General features: G+C 38.8%; 2 pseudogenes across 1 annotated transcript; both read left to right on the top strand.

Moving 5' to 3' along the window:
* The first annotated feature begins 1,147 nt into the window (after window positions 1–1,147).
* LOC143561015 (uncharacterized) lies at window positions 1,148–4,315 on the top strand (annotated as a pseudogene). Its single transcript, XR_013140221.1, has 2 exons — window positions 1,148–3,797; window positions 3,887–4,315. The product of XR_013140221.1 is annotated as an uncharacterized LOC143561015 (transcript).
* A 5,848-nt stretch (window positions 4,316–10,163) lies between these two features.
* LOC143561010 (NADH dehydrogenase [ubiquinone] iron-sulfur protein 7, mitochondrial-like) lies at window positions 10,164–15,222 on the top strand (annotated as a pseudogene).
* The last annotated feature ends 5,352 nt before the right edge of the window (window positions 15,223–20,574 follow it).

The raw sequence follows: 20,574 nt of genomic DNA, 5'->3' as shown, positions 1-20,574 counted from the left end.
AGTGTTTGGATGATTTTCATTATTAAAAGCATGTAGTAGAAAAAATGACCTAAAAAACTCTCTTATATTCACAAGTATTTCATGTTGAAATATCAAAAAGTTTTTCTATCATCTAGTTCATTTTTTTTTCATTATATATTATTAATATGAGCATTGTTGCAAGGTGTATGATCAGATGCCTGAGCCAAGGTGGGTGATCTCAATGGGTAGCTGTGCAAATGGCGGTGGGTACTACCACCACTCGTACTCTGTTGTTAGGGGTTGCGATAGGATTGTACCAGTTGACATTTATGTCCCTGGTTGCCCACCAACAGCTGAAGCTCTTTTATACGGGCTACTTCATCTGCAGAAAAAGATCAATAGGCATAAAGACTTTCTTCACTGGTGGACCAAGTGAGATCTGCGTTGTGTTATGTGCGTCTGATATGTGTTTTACCAAATAAATGGTGTATGTGCTTATGTGTTCATGTAGAGAGCAATTATGAGACACCTCAAGAGTGGCTTTTGTATGCTTCAATCTGTAATATTATGTGTTTGGTTGTTTCTTTAAGATGGGTATTGAATAAGGCACCCAAAAATGATTGTTTTGTGTAGACTCTTGACCAATATATGTCAACAACAGTTTTCTACGTACTTTATAGATACATTTTTAGTTTTTCAAGCATGTTGGCTAAGAAATTTTATTTGAAGAAAAGTATATTCATTTGTATTTAAGAAAAAGGTAAATAAATCATATATTAAAAAAAAGAAGCATTATTAGAATCTTTTATTATCTTCAAATTATTAATCAAATCTTCATGTAATGTAACATGTAAAAGTGAGAAAATTTTAAATCTGTTTGTGACGGAAATTATTAGGAGTTTACAAAGTGATCACAGTTTAACAGGCATATACTTCATTACACTATCTGAACTTTGGTGTTTGTGAATTGTATCACGTAAGATGATAGGTCAATTTTTTACTAGGACCACTGTGGAGACAGTCCAGCCACAGCATTGATTCAAGTATTCAACCCTTAAAAGGGGTTAGAAATTTATGGAAAAAAGACATATTGTTGACTAGAGGTTCCTTTCTGTCGTTGACTTCCAAACTTACACACGGCTTTGGGAATGCATATATATTTTTCACTTGAGAATCCATAAAGCAACACTCGTTCGGTTTGTTGACAAATAAGCAATTAATAATATTTATATAATGTGGCATACTAATGCTACTGCTCATCTTCTTCTTATGATCCTCTTTTTCTTGTTATCACAAACCACCGCCACTCATTTCAAGAATTCATCATTAGAAGGAAAAGCTTTGGTTGCAACTAATTGGTGGCCACAATATGTAAATGCTTCTTCAGAGGATATCGATCATTGCACTTGGGATGAAATCAGATGCAATGAAGCAGGAAGTGTCACCAAGATAAGGTTTTACAAGCAAAACCTGAAAGGTAATCTGGGAAGCCTTGACTTGTCTTCATTTCCAAACCTTGTTACCCTTATTATTTATAACTGTGGTCTTGAAGGAAGCATCCCAGAGCAGATTGGTTTGCTCTCAAATCTCACATTTCTTTCACTTAGTGGGAATCAACTCTCAGGTAACTTACCTGTTTCCCTCACCAATCTCACCCATTTAGAAGACCTTGATCTTTCTGCTAACAATTTCAGTGGTGAGTTACCTCTTTCCCTCACCAATCTCACTAGTTTAAAATACCTTGATCTTTGTTTTAACAATTTCAGTGGTGAGTTACCTGTTGCCCTCACCAATCTCATCAGTTTGGAATACCTTTATCTTACACATAACAATTTCAGTGGTGAGTTACCGGTTGCCCTCGCCAGTCTCATCAATTTGAAACACCTAATTCTTTCTATAAACAATTTTAGTGGCGAGCTACCTGCTTCCCTTGCTAATCTCACCCATTTAAAATACCTTTATCTTCGTAATAACCAACTTAGGGGTTCAATTCCACCATCTTATGGTTCCATGCTCAATCTCACACGCCTATACTTGAGCACAAACCATCTCAATGCATCCATCCCAAACGAAATTGGTAATTTGCAAAACCTGAAGGGGTTGAATCTGGGTGACAACAATTTCGAAGGTCCAATTCCCTCAAGTTTTGGTAACCTAAGTCAGTTGGAGTATCTGAACCTTGGCAAGAATTCCATTAGTGGTCCCATACCTCTAGATATCGCAAATTTGAGGAAATTACAACAAGTCGACCTTAATCATAATAGTCTTGTGGGCCCTGTTCATCCTGAATTTGGAAAAATTTCTTACCTTGATTTTTCATCAAACCGGTTGACGGGAAACGTGTCGTTTCAATATCCATGTCGTCTAGTACTTCTAGACCTCTCCATGAATATGATGACTGGAGATATCACCAATCTAAGTAACGACTGCGTTGACTTGAACTACTTGGACATTAGTATGAACAAACTTACTGGTTCAATTCCTCACTCTTTGGGTTCTATAGTCAATCTAACCGTCCTCAACTTGAGCACAAATCAACTAAATGGATCCATCCCAAAGGAAATTACTAATTTACAAAAGCTACGAACGTTGAATCTGGGTGTCAACAGTCTTGACGGTTCACTTCCCTCAAACTTTGGTAATCTAAGTCAATTGAAAATATTAAACCTTGCCATGAATTCCATAAGTGGCCACATGCCTCCAGATTTAGCAAGTTCATGGTACTTACAACATGTTGACCTTAATCATAATAGTCTTGTGGGTTCTGTTCATCCTGAACTTGGAAAGATTTCTTATCTTGATCTTTCATCAAACAAGTTGTCAGGAAATGTATCGTTTCAGTGCAATGTTTGTAATATAAGGTATCTAAACCTCTCTATGAATCATATGACTGGAGCTATCACAAGCTTGCTTGTTTGCAATGACTTAGAGTACTTGGACCTTAGTGGTAATAATTTTTTTGGAGTAGAACTAAACAATTCGGAGTTCACACATTTAAAGTTCTTAAATCAGTCTCTGAGCAATAACCTAACAGCAATTGCCCATGGTCCTTCTTCAGCCCAAGACAGAGAATCTAGCTTGTCATGCAATGCTTCTAGTGGACAGTCAACCTCCAAAGAATATATGCGAAAAAACAAACAAGTCCACCATTTGACCACTTTTGTTCCCATAATCAATGGACTTTGCATGCTACAAAATCTACATGCCTACTGGAAAGAATATCCAGCCAGAAAGAAATAAACACGGAGACGTGTGCTCGATACTGAATTATGATGGAACGATTGCGTATGAAGACTTCATCACTGCTACAGAGGATTTTGACCTCAAATACTGCATTGGAACCGGTGGCTATGGTAGTGTTTATGAAGCCAAGCTGCCTAATGGTAAAACATTTGCTTTGAAAAAACTACATCATTTTGAAGCTGAGCAATCGGCATTCAACCAGAGTTTCAAGAATGAAGTCCAAATGTTGACCAGCTTAAGACACAGAAGCATTGTCAGACTGTATGGTTTTTGTTTGCATAGCAAATGTAACTTCCTTGTATATGAATACATGGAAAAGGGAAGCCTATTTTGTGCCTTAAGTGACATGGAATTAGCAGTTGAAGTGGACTGGATGAAGAGGGTGAACATTATCAAAGATGTAGCCCATGCTTTGGCATATATGCATCATGATTGCAGCCCTCCTATTGTTCATAGAGACATATCAAGCAACAACATTCTCTTGAACTCGGAAATGGAAGGATTTGTTGCTGACTTTGGAGCAGCCAGATTGCTCGACCCGGACTCATCCAACCAGACAGTAATTGTAGGAACTTTGGGATACATTGCTCCCGGTATTTCTACCTAATCCTGCACTTCTTTTATTCCTATTAGCAATTAGAAATATTCTAATAATCCTTTGGTGTATATACTTTCCATGTAGAGCTTGCCTATAACATGATTGTAACAGAGAAATGTGACGTGTATAGCTTTGGGGTGGTGGCACTTGAGACAATTGGTGGGAAGCATCCTGGAGACCTCCTGTCATTGCTAAACCATTCAACTGGTCATGGTATAATGCTGGAAAATATATTGGACAAGCGACTCCCTTATCCAACCAACAGGTCAATCGAAAAGGAAATCATGCATGTTTGTAACGTAGCATTTGCATGCATTCTCACAGATCCCAAGTGTCAACCGACAATGAGAAATGTGTCTTAGGAATTATCAAGTTAAGGGCATTGATCAATCATTAACTATACTTTTATCTTGAATGTACTTACATATGCCTACTCTATTTATCACATTCCAAAGTTAGCAGATTATACGGCCCAAATATATGTATTGAGGGTTTACTATTTGTGTTAAAATGTCAATTTGTGTTAAGTGGGCCTGATATTTTCTTTTAATTATGCTAGTACCTGTTGCACTTCAATATTGAGGGTTTACTATATGAAACAAAATCTCAGCAGGGGGGATCCCTTGTTGTAGATATTCATGGCAAATGCCGTTATCGGTGAACAACGAGCCTTGGCGTACAGACCAGTGTGGACGATGCACTAACGAGATTGGTCTGACCGTAATACCATGCAGGCCCTTTATCATCATGAAAGCGTGAGGCAGATGTCTGGGGACCGGTGGAAACAACGTTTGCCCCCCAGATATGCAAAATGAGGAGGAGAGTTGGGAGGCGAAGAAATGATGGACTCCTTGAAACTCTGAGAAACACCCCCTTGGTCATCCTTGCCGGGTGGAGTATCTTTTAAAACAATGGGATCGTCAACGGTTTTAGGTAGAGAATTGGGTGGAGGCTCAGACGTTGATTTGGGCGGTGATGCGGGTGGAGAGGCAGGTGGAGTTGGCTTCCCTTGGTCCGGTGGACCCTTGGGATTTTCCTCTGTAGAATCTGCAAACACTTCACTTCATCAAAAAACATATTACTCAAGAAAAATAATTAAGAAGTACAATCACCCTGGTATTACTCAAGAAAAAGGTAATACCTGGAATAACCTTTGTAGACGCAACAAGGTTGATGTGTTCGCCTGGTTCCACCTGCTTGGGTTTCTTTGGAATAGTAGGCTTGGAGAGACGTGATTTACCCTTCCTAGCCGGCTTCGGGGCATCCGCATCAACGACATCATGTGTGTCTTCACTTTTCAAAGCTTCAGAAGTGCTTTGTCCCGCATCCGCAGCCTTACTTGAGGATGGATGGTGTTTCCTCTTGCGGATTAGACCTGCAATAGCATTCATGATACTCTGAGCATCAGTAGTATCAACTGAGGATTCCTCTTCTTCTTCGTAGGGTGATGACTCATCACTAGATGAGAAAAGTACAATCACCCCACTAGAAGTAAACGCTGACAGAGGACGAGGGTTTAGAGCTCCCTCACCTTTAGCAAGCACCTCCTCATTATTCGCGAACATAGGCTCGGATACCACAGGTTCCGGGCGTAAAGCAGCGGGAAACAAGAAATTGTCGCGGGTGCGATCAAGAAACGGTAACTCTTTCGGATCTCGAGGGCGACGTGCCATAAGTCCCTCGACGCACGATCCAACAACGTGCACAGAATCCATCCCTCACCTGAACAAGTAAATAGTTAGCATTTTTAAGAAACAAAAGAAAAATCCTTGAAGAATAAAGATAAACGTACTCTCATCTGGCTTATGATAGAAGGGTTCCAAATCTGGTAAGGGACACAAGCGGCTAATACCAGCACAGAACAATGCACCCTCGGTTATCGCACGCATTGGGGTAGGTGTGCGGGACCATGGAAGGTTCGCGTGTTCAGCAGCATGTATTTCCAGGAGCTTGTCGGCAAAAGAACGGCGGACCATCGGGAAGGGAACGGCGTCTTCCTTGATCCATAAAAATTCCGGGCGCCATTCATATGCACTGCGTGGCGGTTCTATGCAAATGACACCCTTCCCTGTGGTTGACCATCTGTACCATCTACCGCGGCTTCGGGCGCCATTCATATCTATCGCGGCTCGCCATTTTGTAGAAAATGACAAATTTATCGACAGATGGTACCAGGTTGTTGGCACGACAACGAAATTCGAAGTGCCGGATCCTCATCAGTCTAAATGGATGCACTTGTGACAAGTGAACCCCGTAATTCTTCAAGACAGCCCAACAAACTTCGTCATAGGAAATCGGAGATTCCCGGTGGAGAAGTCCTCAGCATAGAGGGCCATCTTCCCCTTCGGAGGCTTGCTGGCGACAGACCCGACAGCAAGGAATTCCGGTCCCCACTCCGGTGCCAAACCGTAGACATTAACAATGTCTTCATGGTCTCTCCTCTTCCAACTGACACCGATATTGTCAATGGAAGGATTACTTTTCTTCTCCCCAGCCATTACTTCAGTGGGCAATGGAAAACAGCGAGCTATGTTGAACAGCTAGAAAAACTCAGATCTGCTTTGATTAGAGAAAGAAAAAGATGGAGATGATAAAGATTAAAGAAGAATCGGGGTCTCCTATTTATACCCATTTCAATTAATGCGGTGGAAATTGAAAGTGGAGAGAGAAATGGAAGGTCCAATGAGAGCACGCCATGTCACACGGGAAAACCGAAAAAGCGATAAAGGCGTACAATTAGGATAGTAGGTAGCCGGTGCCCACGTTGCTTCAACTGTCACGTTGTCATTTACATATACAAAATAAAAATATCTTTATCCCAACTTGCAAGCTCAAAAATCCCCAAAAATATCTGAAGTACAAAATTTCACCCGCATAAATACTTCATGTGGAGGAAACAATGGACTGGGGGACTTATAGAGGTAGGATACCAAAAAGGCCCAAATACCCTTAAGTATTACCCACGGGTAAGAGGGGACCCCCTCATTTGTCACCCGCGGGACATATAAATCACCCACATAACTCAAAGACAAAGGAAGAAAAATAGTACATCCTAGAGACTATGTGCGAGAGGATCTAGACGCCCTTAGAATTCATCCGAAGGAGACTGTTTTCACCCGCAAGGATGGCCAGATGGCAACGCCATGGGACATCTGTAATTAACCAACTCCCTTTTAGAAGATTTACCAAGATCCTTTTTTGGAAAGCATGAGACCCTTCCGAGAAGGACAGCTGGCCATTTTGTTACAACCATGCACATGGCCAGACTTATCTCATCCTATCACATATGGACACGTGTCTAGTTTGTTACAACCATGCACATGGGATGTATAGCTCAACCTATCACATGAGGACATGTGTCTAGGCGGTTACGAGAGCATCTTCTAGAAAGGGACAAATGGGCCAATTATATTCCCACATCGTTCGGCTATAAATACTACACAATCTCCATCAGGTATACACATTCACTCCCAACTATCTACTAAAAATACTTAAGTACTTTATCTTCATCGCGACTGTACTTATTCTCAGGCCAGAGGGTGGTTACGGGAAGATCCCCCCTCTTGTCCTTTCCGTAACGAGCTCACGGTGGTTGTTTTGCATGTTTTCCTCTTTGGACTTGGGAGATTGGACTTGTATCTTTGTTAGTAGTATTTGACCCATGCCCTGTGGAATCATTGGATCTAATCCCTTAGGGGATTAGGTCCATGTTTCTTCATTCAGCTATAGCGAATATGATGCGATAACATCTTGTATTTTAGTATGATTTTAGAACTTCGATAGCTACTGGATTTCCTGTCGAACGAAGTTCCTGATTTTGATGTAGCGGAGGTACATAACTATTAGACCCCATTAATCAGTCATTGTGGATCATGCCCTTGAAGTGAAGGTGCAACCAATTTTGGGTTTGAGGAGAGTTTTTCTGGTGTCTCACATTGACCAAGTTTACTACACCATCACTTGGGCTCCACTTATGCGAGTAGGTTGTGTCTGCTAATGAGGTTTTTGGGCTTCAAAAGGTAATTCAAGTTATCATTTTTACCTCATTTTGGTGTCTTTAAAGGGCTTGTAACAGGTCTTTGAACAAAGGCTGATATCGATAAGTAATTTGATCAAAGAGTAAGGTGTGTGGGGTTCTTGGGGTTAAAAACCAAGTGGGTTTTGTTATTTGAGTTGGGTAGCGTGGCAAAAATTCGGTTCTATTTTATTTAATAGAATATAATAAAATTAGAGATTAAACGAGTTATGTGACGCGGAAATGTGGTTTACATCTTTGTTGTGTTGGTTATTTTAATGATATTGGATTGACTTGTCGATAGAGGAAATAACATTAGAGATTAAACTAGTTAGGTGACGCGGCTGTGTGGCCTCAATTTAAATCAAAAAGCTATTTGGGCTTTATAATAACATTAGATTTGATATTTATTTACTTGGACTTAAGAGGTATGTGAAATTGGCTTAATTAATGTTTAAGCTCATGTGAGAATTAATCTAATAGATTGATCGATGTTTTTCCCTGGTAATTTATTCCTCTAGAACACATATAACACAACAAAGTAGCAGTTACAATTCTCTCTAGTTCTTCACTGATATACAAAAACTATCAAATTGAATTCCGTGTTCAAAATTCTCTGTCGATTTAATCCAATAAATCAATGTGTGTAACTCATAAATATGTTTATCTTTTAGTGATTACACGATTCAGAGAATGATTCAAGTTACAATTTACTCATCTACAATCGAATACAAGAATACCATGTTTGTTTGTTTATTTAATTAATTGATTTTGGGTTATATACTACATGTTGCGTACAATATATGCAACATGTTGTTAGGCGACATTATCTTGTATTTGGAGATGTAAGTATTTGGTATGCCTTAGGGTGTTAGCCCACGTATATAAAACAGTCCTGGTTGCCTTTAATTAGTTTTTACAACATACTAATTTTGAAGTAGCAACTTGATGTTCAAGATTTTTAAACACATGTAATGTTTGGATGCTATAAATAATGGATATTATCCCAATACCTTTCAAAGTCGTGCAATCATTAAATAATAACTTTTATGTTTATATTTGACTCGTTTTATGTTTCAAGCACGATCTTTTCCTAATATGATCTTTAACCCACTAATGTTTCATTACAACTCGGGTTAAAGACCTCTAGACGTAGGTACCAACCGGCACGACAAGGGCGAATGTAGTTCACAACTTCAATTTTTCGTCGGTAGTGTAAGATTTGTTTTCGTATTTCGCTACCGATGGAAAATATTATGTTACCTCTATTAGTTTAAAGCCCAATCAGTTTTAAAGTTCCAATCAAATAAAACCCAAACATAGGTTATATAACCCAAATCAAATAACAACTATTAACATTTTTTTATTTTATTTGAACGAGAAACATCAAACATAAACAAGTTCAATGGAATCATAAGTTTTTAAAAGTTCAAATCTAATAAAGCCCACAAAATTTAAAGCCCAAAGAAAATAAAAACCATTGACTTTTTTTTTCTTTTGTTTGAACGAGAAACATCAAACAGAAACATGCTCAATAAAATCATCATTTTGAGGTTGAAGTTTCTAATACGGTTTTGGATATGAAATTCAAGAACATGACATATCTAAGATAGTGGCATTTTCGGAGATGTATCCGAATGATTTTAGTAATGAAGAAAGATGATGTATTTCGGGTGATTGTATGACATTTTATCACACTTTAAAGAAAGATGATAAATTTGCTAAATTAGGTGGAATGTGTGACCTTGTTCGTGTAGTGATGGAAACTTTTTATTTATTGAATATTGAAGCTAGCGTTGGTTTTACCGATTGCAACAACAACCATTGAATATGTTTTTCTAAAATGAAGCTTATTAATACGGGTTTGCGCAAACGAATGAGTGATGAAGATTTGAACAATTTTTTATTTTGTGCGTTCGAAAGTGAAACATTTGATAAAGTAAAAGAAGATGATATAATAACTTGATTTCAAGCTTTCAAAAATCAAATGTGAGAAATTTGCACCCTATGTGTTTAAATATATTTATTATTGTGTTTCTATTTTTGTTTCGCTTACAATGTATGAAATACATTATATACAATTATTTTTTAACACTACCCCTAAAATTTATGTCTGTACCACAATAACGAAAATATAATTTTTTCGTCCCACTACCTCTAACTCTGAAATTAGAAAAATACCGAAAATATGAAAAACCGAACACTGTTATCGACAACGACTGTGTTCGCCCGTACCCGATAAGTCATAAGCTCATTTCTAAACTAAACCGCCCCACCTCCTTTCTTCATTATCATCATCACCTTCCCCAAAAACAATACCGATCACCTCAAACCCTAGAGGTTCCAATGGCTCTCCTAGCTCCACAACTTGCGTCATCCCAACGCGCCGTCACATCGATCCACACAACCCTCCCGTCATTATCCAAAGCGCTCACCTCTCCGACACCTTACTCTCAGCCAGGCCCACCGTCAACAGGCTCTACAGAAGGGTTATAAAAAACAGCTGAGTTTGTGATATCGAAGGTAGATGAACTGGGCCGGTGACATTTGGGCTGGCGTGCTATGCGGTTGAGATGATGCATACGAGAGCTGCTAGGTATGACTTGGATACGAGAGCCCCAGACAGACAGTCTGATTGTATGATTGTTGCGGGTACTCTTATTAACAAGATGGCTCCTGCTTTTAAGAAAGTATGTATGATGTTTTTACCCTTAACTTTTTATATGCTTGTTCTGTGAATATGTTTATAGTTCAATTGTGTTCGTGGACGTTCGATATTGAGTTCGTTTAAGTTCATTTATGTTTGTTCATTAAAGGTTTTTAATATTTTTATTGACTTTTCTTATCTTATCATATAAGATTTAAGCAAGTTAGTTAACTATAAACAAAATTATATATGAGTATTATGTGATTAATTTATATGTAAAGTTAACTTATCAATATGAATGTTAAAAAGAGACACCAACACAATCTTGGTAGCTGGACTGAAGCGATACTGACCATGACCATTTTAGGTTAGCCAAATTAAATAAAATATTGTTTGTGTTTGTGTTCGTTCCAATGCGTTTATGAACAAGTTCATATCCTTCATGAATGAACATAGACAAGAAATTTTGTTTGGTTTGCTGTTCGTGAACCATTCGTTTATAGCACTAGCTCGTACTGTAAGTCATAGTTTGGTAATTGTTTTGAATGGAAATTAGTAGGTTGTAGAGATAAAGCTTATGTATTGTATTGTGTATACTTTTTGTATAGGGTTTCAGGACTATGGACTGTATACTGTTTTATGTTTGTGTGTCTTTTTTTAAAAAAAGATACTACAAATATAGGAGATTTGAAGGAAACTGGTAGCAAGTTAGAAACTTTTGAACGGGAGGCTTGGTTTGTGCTGCATGAATTCTTCGTTATGGTGATCTTGAGGGGTGAGGACTTTACACACCATAATCATAGTTGGGTGCTTTATGTCGATGTTATGTTTGCAGTTCTGTTTTTTGATTTCTGAGATCAAGTTCAGATTCAATTCGAGGCCCTGTTTGCAATTTTGTTCATGCCCAGTTCTTGATTTTGGTTCTATCTCACTTTTTACACATTTTTGCTACTAGTTTTAAGGAAAGGGCCTAGGAGAATGATCTTGAATTGTTAAGGTGAAAATGTTTATGGTGAATACTGGAGATTCTATACAATCATTAGGTATTTATATTTGTTAGTAATATATTTGTGTATTTCGGTTACAGGCCATCATATAGTTAGCTAGAAAGCCTATGGGCCCAGATTTGATAGTAATTAGGGTTTCACACTTGTATATATAGGTGTTCCTACCTTTGTATTATTCACTCATTAAATAAACATCTCTTTCACTACCAACATCTCTTTCTTTACATGGTATCAGAGCTAAGGCTCTCGGTATAAATCTGAATCCAGCTCCTAGTTTTCATCTTGTTTTCCTGCCCCGACACTCGTTTCCGGATTTGTTTCAAACTTGACCAGCCACCCCCGCCGGAAAGTACTGTTCACCAGCCAAAATTACTATTTTTTTTGTCGACAATACTATTCATCACCGGAAAACACTGTTCACGGGGGAAAGGTACTGTTCATCTACAGGAAAACACTGTTCGCGCGTGGAAAAAGTAATGTTCATCTCGTCTGAAAACACTGTTCACGCTGGAAAGGTACTGTTCATCTGACGGAGTTACCGTTCATCGCTGGAATCACCGTTCACGCCGGAAGTTACTATTCACGCCGGAAAGTTCCTGATTTCTATCTCGTGATGCATACTACCATGGGGGACGAAAAACAAACGTATACATTTACCAAAGAGGAGTATGATCTGATTCAACGGTTTCTTGCCTCCCAATTGAATCCTCCTCAAACCAACTCAGCACACCCGGGTAAGTTTTCTAGCCCGGGTAAACTTGCACCCTGAGCCATTCGTTGTTGTGTCTTCCTTGGTTATTCTCGTGTCCAGAAAGGGTATCGGTGTTACAGCCCTTCTCTTCAAAGATACTTTACGAGTTCTGACATCACCTTCTGTGAGTCATGTTATTACTTTCTCGAGCCTTCCACTTCAGTTTATGACTTGTTTTCTGAGACCGATGTACCCGAGTCACATATTATTCCCACCTCTCCTCTGTCAGTGCCCACTACCCATCCGGTCTTTGAAGCAACAATTCCGGTCTCTGCTGATTCTAACCCACCAATAGAACCTCCGCCATTACTTTTCACATATGCTAGGCGAGGTAAGGGTCAAATAACAGAGACACTTGATTCACAACCAGACCATAACTCCAGTATGTCCCCAGATCCTTCACCTGCATCCGAGCAATCAACACCCCTAACTGATACATCCTTACCCGATACTACACGATTACCGGATACCACCCCCGATACACCTGTTTATGACCCTCCTGGTGCACCACTACCCGATATACCTATTGCTTTTCACAAAGAACCACGACATTGCACTCGCTATCCGATTCAGGATTATGTTGCCTATTCTCACCTCTCTACTGAATCTCATGCATATACCACTACCTTCATTCCTACCCGATTCCCAAAAATGTGACCATAGCTCTCGCTCACCCAGGATGGAGGTAGGCTATGGAAGAGGAAATTGGGGCCCTAAGATCCAATCATACATGGGATCTTGAAACACTTCCTATTGGGAAGCGTATTGTTGGTTGTCATTGGGTGTTCACAGTCAAACTTCACACGGATGGTTCTTTGCATCGCCTAAAAGCTCGGTTGGTCGCCAAAGGGTACTCTCAAGCATATGGCATTGACTATGATGAAACTTTCTCACCGGTTGCTAAAATGCCATCTGTCCGTATTTGTATTGCCCTTGCTGCCATTAATCATTGGACGCTCCACCATCTTGATGTTAAGAACGCCTTTCTTAATGGTGTTCTTGAAGAGGAGGTATATATGGAGCAGCCACCAGGGTTCATTGTTGAGGAGGCCTCAAAAGTTTGCAGACTACGTCGTTATCTATATGGTCTCAAACAGTCTCCCAGGGCATGGTTTGGTCGATTCTCTATTGTTATGGGACAGTTTGGGACGACTCGTAGTGCATACGATCACTCCGTCGTTTTTAGACACCAAAATGGGAAAAGAATTATTGTAGTTGTTTATGTGGATGATATTATAATCACAGGCGATGATGAGGTCAGGATTACCAAACCAGTTTCTTCAGTCTCAGTTTCAGGTTAGCGACTTAGGTTGACTGAGGTACTTTCTGGGCATAGAGGTATCTCGCTCTCCACAAGGAATACTTCTCTGTCAACGAAAGTATGTCCTTACCGAATGTGGCTTATTAGGCTGCAAGCCAGTTGATACTCTGATGCTTCCTACAACGAAGCTCCTCCCGAAGGAAGGGGATCCGATGAAGGATCCAGAGCGATACAGAAGATTGGTTGGTAAACTTAATTATTTGACTGTCACACGACCGGATATTTCCTTTACTGTTAGTGTTCTGAGCCAATTTATGGTGGCACCATACACCAGTCGCTGGGATGCTTCCCTTCGTGTCTTAACATATCTTAAGACCACACTAGGTTTGGGTTTATATATTCTGATCAGGGTCATTGTCGTGTGGGTGCCTTCACAGAAGAAGGAGATGGTCGGATATCAGGATTCTCAGACGCAGATTGGGCAGGTTGTCCGATCTCTAGACGATCTACCACCGGATATTGTGTGTTTGTTGGAGGAAATCTTGTATCATGGAAAAGTAAGAAGCAACACACTGTATCACGATCGAGCACTGAATCGGAGTATAGAGATATGGCAGATGTAACATCGGAGATGACATGGGTACGTCGTCTTCTCATAGAGCTCGGGGTTGTTTCTATCGACTTGATGCGGTTATACTGTGATAATCAATTAGCAATTCACATAGCCAAGAATCAAGTATTTCATGAGAGAAAAAAACATATTGAGGTTGACTGCCACCTTATCAGAGATCGAGTAGTAGGCACACAAACAGATCCTCCATCCATTCAACTTGTTCATGTGAAGACAAACTTTCAGCTAGCAGACATTCTCACTAAACCTCTCCGGGAAACTCAGATAGATTTTATTTGTAACAAGTTGGGCATGATTAACATCTATGCACCAACTTGAGGAGGAATGTTAGTTATATATTTGTGTATTTGGGTTACAACCCATCATATAGTTAGCTAGAAAGCCCATGACCCTAGATTTGGTAGTAATTATGGTTTCACACTTGTATATATAGGTGTTCCTACCTTTGTATTATTCACTTATTAAATAAACATCTCTTTCACTACCAACATCTCTTTTTTTACATTATTACTTTATTTGTGGAGCTGTGAGTCTAAACTATCATTTTATAACAAACTAGGCAGTTGTTTGTATCCGTTTGTACTAAATGATTTTGTGATATTGATTTTTGAAGCGTCAAAATTAGATCATTAGTTTAATAAGATGTGCTACATGAGATATGGCTTAGATATGCTTATGTAGGTTGGAGTTGTATTATTGTCTCTAGTGATGCTGAATTGTTCAGTGTTGGATGATTTTTGTTATTTAAGCATGTAATAAATAAAATGACTCAAAAGACTATCTTATATTCACAAGTATTTAATGGTAAACTTTGACATAATATTTTTCTATCATTTTAGTTTATTTTCTCATTGTATATCATTAATATGAGCATTGTTGCAGGGTGTATGATCAGGCAAGGTGGGTGATCTCAATGGGAAGCTGTGCAAATGGCGTTGGATACTACCACTATTCATACTCGGTTGTTAGGGGTTGTGATAGGATTGTACTGGTTGACATTTATGTCCCTAGTTGCCCACCGACAGCCGAGGCTCTATTATACGGGCTTCTTCAGCTGCAGAAAAAGATCAACAGGCGTAAAGACTCTCTTCATTGGTGGATCAAGTGACAACTGCGTCATGTTATGTGCGTTCGATATGCATTTTACCAAATAAATTGTGTATGTGCTTGTGTGTTCGTGTACATTGCAATTACGAGACACCTTAAGAATGGTTTTTGTATGCTTCCGTATGTAATATTACGTGTTTGGTTGTTTTCTTAAGTTGGGGATTGAAAAAGGCACCCAAAAATGATTGTTTTGTGTAGACTCTTGACCAAAATATCTCAACAAACTGTTGTTATGTCTGTTGTAAGGCGGATCCATGATCTACCCGTTATATTTTACACACTTACAGATAAATTTTAAATTTTCAAGCATGTTGGTGGAGGTGTGCAAAATCGGGTATTTTTAAAATCCGGAACCTGTTCGGAGCCGGGTTTTTTCAAATTGGGTACAGAATGGGACCGGTTGCAGTCAGGAACTGGGTAGGAACCGGACCCGACCCGTTGGAATGATATGGGAACTTAGTGGAACCAGGTAGGGTAGGAACCGGGCCCGGTTTATACGAAAAAACCGGGTACACTAGGTTTTTTGATTTTTAAACATTCTAGCCGTTAGGAGCCGGTTCAACGGCTATATAGCCGTTTTTGGACCATTGGAACCGGTTTTTAACCATATACACCTTACACACATACTATAAATAGCTAAGTGGTGCGTAGAACTTGTTAAACCACTTTCAAACTCTAAAACACACTTTAAATCATAATTAAATTTTAAACCGGCAATCAATGGTAAGTAACGACGATGTTGTTATGGTCATCGAAACAAAAAAATGCCCCGAGGTTTGGGTTCATTATGATTTGTGTGTCATGACCGACTCACAAGAGATGGCCCACTGCAAGTATTGTTTCAAGTTTCTGAAAGCGGGGTCGAATTCCACCCTACGCAAACATACCAATAAGTATTGTCGTGAGAAAAAAAGTTTGGATGCCAAGAAAGCGGAAGCGGGAGAGTCGTCCGGCTCTACAACTCAAGCACCTACCGCCGCCGGTAACAACGCTTAATCGTTGTAGAGCGCGGGATTAAAAGGACGGACCTTGTTTTTTATTTTAACTTGTTATGTTTAATATTGTGATGTTTAATAATGTTTGTAATATGTTATGTTTTTTTATAATAAAATGTTCGTCGTTATTGTAATCAATTGAAATAGTAACAAAAAATAACATGACTAATAAAAAATAAAACAATACTATAAACAAAGCAATACTAGTTAATAAACAAAGCAAAACTAAAAATTACTTGAAATTTGATCGTGTTACAAATTAAGTTAATAAAACAAATAAAATTACAAGTCTTCAAACTCTTCTTCTTACTCCTCAGCTGATGTGTTGCAAAACACATAGCGTTTTATCCCGTTTTTGTGTTGTTTTGTGCGTAAACCATTAAAGAATATAACTTGTTCTTGCATTAAATTAAATTTTTGTATATATAATAGGTCCCATGTTGAAGAGAGAGAAAAAACAAGTTTAATGAAAAAAGAATAAGCTCAAACGGGATTCGGATGAAGCCGGTATGCGCGTTTGAAGATAAACGAGTCAGAAAACGAAGAAACGAACACCCAGGTCCCGGCCGCGCTATGCGACCAGGTGAGGCATCCATGTCCGCACTATGCGACGTCCCACATGTTACAAAGGCTGCCAAGAATGTTCAGCAATCAGCTATCCCATCTATTTTGTCTTCTAGTGGGCCTTGTGGGCTTGTTTTAACCTATTTTATATTAGGAAGGAGGTGTTTAAACATATATATATAAAATGCTAATACCCTATGAACGAATTAACATAATATTTCCAGCCACCACACCTGCTCTAGAGGAGAAACCAAGGAGGACAAGCTTACGGTTCTATCTTTTATCCTTCGGTTGTCGGTTTTGACTATTTTAACGTTTGTGAGTTCGTTTTTGATTTTTAATCATTCGAACCTTTTGTAATCAGATTTATATGAACATGTTTATCATTTATATCTATTCTATCTACTGTTCATTGATTATGATTGGCTAAACTTCTTAGTTTTTACCTAGGTTTGATGATTATTGTTCGGTTTTGATGAGTTGAATGGATTGTTTGGTTAATATGACTTGAATTGCTACTGAAAGTTTGGTTTAATAATGAATTAGGTTGTGTTTAGTGGCTGCCATATTATTGATATTATCTCATAATATCGTGCTTTGATTAATTGAATTGGTTTTTATTGATAGTTGTATGTTCAATTCTTTACTTTGTGTTTAGAGTTTGCGGTAGGATCAACCGTAGGTTTTTATTGAGATTGTTAATTGATTAAATTCAGCGGGTTAAACACCTTCTTAGAGACCGAGAGGTGATAGGAAGTAAATTCGTCTCATAGCTTTTACTTGTTAGGATTAGGATCGCGTGAGAGCGGGTTTGGTTCTTGTCGGGTTCGGGTTTGTGAGCGATTAGTTGGTCTAATTTAAGTTAACCAAATTGTTCCTCTATCCTTGGCTGCGTAGTATTCGTTTCCATTAGGGTCGTGTGTCGGTGAGTCCAAGAGGAGAGTCGGCAATAGAACACCTTAGCGTTCGTTTCCCGGTTTGTTCTTAAAATCAATTAAGTGTAAGTTAGGGTGTTAGTGAGACCGAGAGGTGATCTAGCTTTCTTGAGCGAGCTTTAGTTGTGTCATCTTTAGATACCGGTGTTGTGGGATCATTCAATCCATTAGCTTGTTAGACCATCAATATGATTCTTACCTAGGTAGACGTTTTCTCCATTGTCAGTTAAGTCTCTAAGTTTCATTAAGTGTTTCGTCAAGTTAAGTTAAGTTAAGTTTATTAATTTAGTCAAAGTAATTTAGGTCAAGCAGTTAATTTATTAAAAATCAATTAAAAAAATTCTATTATTAGGAAGGTCTTGTCTAGGGTTTAGTGATCATAGGCGTTCTCACGTGTCCTTGTTTTCAATACTCGGACTTCTTAGGTCTATACTACTTGTGATCGGTATACTTGCTGGTTGTGTGTGGATTTATTAGGAGTTTCGTTTTATAAATTTAAAGCTTAGTTGTGAGTTCCTTAGAAAGAGCATTCATTAGACACACATCATCATCCTCGTCTTCTTCACCACCCGAATTCCCGGAAAAAAGCCCTTCCTCCACCTCCTCATCATGAATTGGACGCTCTAGTGGTATTTCGTCTTCAAAGTTTGCCTTGTGTTGTATACGATCCATCGCATCCAAATGATCTTTTAGGCAAATGCAAACCTCTAGAGACTCGAGAGTTAGTTTTGTTATTCGCATCGATAATACCCTCCTACTAAGAGAAAAAAACCAATTCCGAAGCAACCGTTGAAGCTGGGATGCTAAGCAATCACGAGCCATGGCGGATAGAATAGGAAATTCGTTTTGTTTTCATTTCCACCAAGCCAAATATCAATGTTGTGAATTTCATCGACCGTTGCACCCTCAACATATTTTTCTCCACTACATCGACCAAGTTCACTTGTTTGTGTGTTTCCTCTTTGCCTCTTAGCCGTCGATTCGTGAACAACATTCATCAAATTTGTAAGCTTGTCCTTGCACGACTTACTTTTTGTTTGCCTCACAAAAGACGACCTTGTACTTGAACCATAAAGTTGAAAATAATGATCATAAAGTTATTGAAAGTGTTTTTCAAACTTATCCTTCGCTTCCGTCGACAACTTCGGGTCGATCTCGTGCATACCCATTTTGCCAAATATTTCCTCTATCGATGTCTCAACCCCGTTAACATTCCAATTGGGGTTTAAAGCGGCGGCACAAGTAAACACCGGCGGTATGTCTTCATAATATTTTAGGAACTTCTCCTTCATTACCTTAACAATATCTTTGAAAAGTTCGTTCTTCTCCTCAAACTCTTTAAAATTCAAGGACATGTTGTAAAATTCTTACAAATCCCAACAAATAGTAGGATAATAAACCCTCGATAACTTAGTTGTTGCGGTTTTGAAAACATCAAGATACTCCATCAAATAACCGACATTGACCCAAACACTGCCGGGAAGCATATCGGCCTCACATCGATCAACAAGATTGTTATGAAAACTTTATAAAGTTTGGCGTTGGGAAATGAACACTTGAGCATATGACAAGTTGAGTTCCATCGGGTTGGAACGTCCCAATTCGGCCCGAAATATTTTCTTTCAATCGATTTGCAATAGTTCTTATGTTCAGATGCCTTCTTTTACAACTTTTGAAAGCATATTGTAACATAAGTCTAAAGAAAGTCAAACCTTGACCCATGTTTTCATTGCCGAGACCTTGTTGAACAACCAAATTGATAATATGTACACATCGAACATGAAAAAAGTTCATTGTAACAAGGTGGTGAATATTTTATGATAAAATTTTCGGCCGCCTTTGAATTGTTTGATGCGTTGTCAAACGACATCGAAAATATTTTATTTCTCAAGTTATAAGTAGTTATTACCTCATCCACCAACTCAAACAATTTTTCGGCGGTACGTGGGTACGGGAAGTTTTCAAAAACGATGGTGTGTTTCATCAATTGCCAAGACACTGAATCAACCCAATGAGCGGTGACACAAATGTATGATTCAGGTAACCCGTGTGGTGCCAACCAAACATCACTAGTTAAACTCGCATCGATTCTAAAGTTTGAAAAAAGTCGATTAACTCTTTTTTTGCACACTCCCACAATTTGATACTATAACGTCTAAGGGTAGTACAACTTACATGTGTGTATCGCGGTTGTAGAGTTTCTCGAATCAAGGCCGTCAACTCCGGGTTGTCAAAGTGGTTAAACGGCAAACCTTGTTGAATAACGAACTTTGCCATTCTATCTTGAACCTGGTTCGTGTTGTAACAAAAGAGTGTACAATCTTTACCCAATTTGACTTGGTCGGTTGCGTGAACTTCTTTCAAGGCCTTGCAAAATTTGTTGTCAATGTGTTTTTTTAAGTCGAGTTAGAATCGTGCTTTAAGAAAGTGCCACAAAATTTGCAACGAGCCTTAGTATCACCACTCATCAATATAACCAAATCTCAATTCTTCCATACTTCTTTGTTGCGGGTATGCTCGAGGACCGCAACAATTTCGTGGTCATCTTCAACATGAACCGGGTCAATTAAAATGGATGGAGTGGCATTCTTGTTAGCCTTGTTGTTAGACTTTTTTGTGATTGCAATAGTAACAACTAGAACTAAGTGGTGGAAGTGAGAGGCGTAGGTTGGTCGGGCTTGTAAAACGAGAAATATTTTTGAGTGTTTTTGAGTTTGGTGGTGAAACAATGGCTAACTAATCAATTTATATGGGTTTCGGACATCAAAAACCGGTTCCAACGACTATATTATCGTTGGAACTGGTTCCAACGACTATATTTTGAGCTCCAGCAGCATTAAATGTCAAATACCGGGCGGA

The sequence above is a fragment of the Bidens hawaiensis genome, unplaced genomic scaffold (assembly GCF_021521415.1).
Source record: "Bidens hawaiensis isolate Kalapana, Puna unplaced genomic scaffold, B.hawaiensis_p1.1 tig00020524_1, whole genome shotgun sequence".
Classification (NCBI taxonomy): Eukaryota; Viridiplantae; Streptophyta; class Magnoliopsida; order Asterales; family Asteraceae; genus Bidens; species Bidens hawaiensis.
This window is presented reverse-complemented; position numbering and strand designations above follow the sequence as displayed.